This window comes from Sinocyclocheilus grahami, unplaced genomic scaffold (genome assembly GCF_001515645.1).
Source record: "Sinocyclocheilus grahami isolate Dianchi unplaced genomic scaffold, SAMN03320097.WGS_v1.1 scaffold1852.1, whole genome shotgun sequence".
NCBI lineage: Eukaryota > Metazoa > Chordata > Actinopteri > Cypriniformes > Cyprinidae > Sinocyclocheilus > Sinocyclocheilus grahami.
The window spans coordinates 69,261-71,989 of NW_015507031.1; positions in this window are offsets into that span (position 1 = coordinate 69,261).

The window sequence follows — 2,729 nt, forward strand, 5'->3', positions numbered from 1 at the left end:
GCTATTATTATAATTACCAGTAAGTGCAATCAAAAATACAAACAGCGAAAATACAAAGTAGAAATAGGTAGAAAACACAATATGCCTTCCTAGCAGCAAGTAATAATTTAAACAACAGATCTACAAACAAGTATTAAGCAAAACACTCATGCGCTGCCGTCCATCTCTTCTATTGACTAATCGCTTCTCCAGGCTAAGTACCAGGCAAAGGGTCAAACAATCCAAACAACAGAGCCACAAGATCAAAACCATAACACATGTAAACAGAGAGAGTGCTCAGAAATGCAGTGTAACACAAACAAGACTTCACAATGAGAGTGTTACGTTTCCGGTCCATGAACTTCCGTCTGCTAGCCATCAGAGGTCACCCTTTCCATTTTCATTGACTCTCGAACTACACACTGTTGCATATCACCCCGGACTACATATCCCATCATTCATTGTACTGATTGCACACAGCACTGATTGCACACAGCTGTTTCATATCACTCACTCACTATTTAACACTCCATCTCACTCCTTCTAACTGCCGAGTATTGTATGCACTTATCGCCAGCAGTGATAGCTACTCTACAGAGCCCTCGTTAGCTTTCTAGCCTAGCCTAGCCTAGCCTGTTTTTCGGTTTCTGATCTTTGCCTGTTTCCCTGGATTTATCCCTTTTAGTCTTGCCCTTTTGATTCTGTTCGCCGTTCGTTGACCTTCGCTAGCCCTAGGACTATTCTTGTGTCTTGCCCGCCATATACCTGTTTGCCATTGTTCGACCCTGCCTGTGTTTCAGACCTCTCCGCTTTAATAAAGCTTGTACATGGATCCGCATGTCTCACGTCTCGTCAGCCCCGTTACAGAGAGAGTGAAAACTTAGGGCTTATATAGGTAACAAATATTATATAAATATATTATAAAAAGAGGGACGCACGAGGGAGCCAGAAGTAGAACAGAGAAGTTATTAACAAATCAATCTATAACAAAAAAAAGAACAATGTAGAATGTAACAGTCAGGAATTTGCTGTCCGTGCCCCTAAGCTTAAGCTGTTGTTTACCCTCTTCATATTTAAGGAGAGAACCAATGTTGGACATCTCTTATAATTCTCAAGAGTGTAGATATTAGTAGAAACACGATGACATGTCCCTAAAAATATCAGACACTACTAAATTGTCTCTAGCAATTATTTTGATCCCCACAAATGCCAAAAATCAAACCTACACCCTTGGTGAAGTTACATGTAAAGTATCACCACTGCAGGATGTTTCACAGTAGGCTTCAATAGCGATTGTGTGTGGTACAGATGTGCTACAGCATCACGAGACATGAACAGTTCTTTCTTAAACACCAAATAGCATATATAGTGAACATTAATGTCATTCATCATAATAACAAATCAATGCTGAGTCTATGAGTTTGCTTGGTTGTGCTCCAGAAAATGGCGTCATTTCAGAATTCTATACTGCAAAAATAATGTGATTAATAAGTACATATGTAATAACATATATTTTTTCCACATTATTTTAACGCATCAAATTAATTGAACAAATTTCAGCTTCATTTGTAAGTGAAGGATCTGAGGATTCTTAAATGCAGCCTGGGTGTGTTTTTTTTTTTTTCTCAAGAGAGCAATCATACATATGTTTTTTTTTCTTTCTTTTATATTTATTTTTCATTAATTCATTTATTCTTCATTCATTTGTTCTATTATAATCATTTATTATTTAATCATTTTTATTTTCCATTTAATCATATAATCATTTATAATAATCATTATAGTAATTTATTTACCCATTTCATTGATTCATTAATTGATTTCATTTATATTATATTGTTGTTTTTTATATAATTTTTCTATTGTTGTTTAGTGTTATGACTGTGTGGTTTCAAGGGCTGTTTGTCTTCATGAATAAGAGATACGAGGGAATCTTTATGGAAACTCAAGGATTATGGGATGTTGTTTTGAAGCAGTTTTGGTATAACAATACTTGTTGAATCTGTGTTCGTCAGACGAAGTCTGAGCTTTGAAACATACGCAACTAAGACTATTCAATAAACTCTGCTCCTTTTTATCATCATCACTTCATCTCCTGCTTTTTCTCTTCATTGGCTTTTTCCTCAGTCAACATCTTTGCTGATAGAACATTGTTAATAGAGTTTTGGGTTGGATCTTAATTATCTGGCATCGAGGCATGATCTAACGTAAGTTCCCCTTCAGGAGCTCGAGCTGCGTCGAGATTCACTTTGGGAACGCCCCTGCGTGACCGCGTTCTGAAGCACGTGTAAGATCAGTCCAATGGAGCAGCGAGACGTCACGAGCGGAGAAACGTGAGTGCCAGGAAGTATAAAAGCGCATCCGGCAGAGCGCAAGTTAGCTTCTGCTCTTCAGTAGTGCTCTGTGTATGTGTCAGTCTATTTACTGTTGTCTGTCAGCCCACAAGCATTCAAAAGAATATGTCAAAGTCTAAACTAATATCTACGGTGAGCAAACTGCATTACAGATGTTGTATGCCTCCCTGCCCACACTATCTGGCAGCGGGGGATTCACACGATCTGTGTGTTGTTTGTTTAGGAGCGAAGCATGCGCGGTCAGCTTTCGAGGAGCTGATTGTCATCACTGCGAGTTACTCCCGCTGCGTATGCTCCGCTCTGGCCTGGCTGTGTTTGATGAGAGTGGCCAGGCTCGCGATCCAACTGGCAGCGGTCCCGCTGTTGCCGAGGCACGGCGTAGACTGTTGTCGTGGG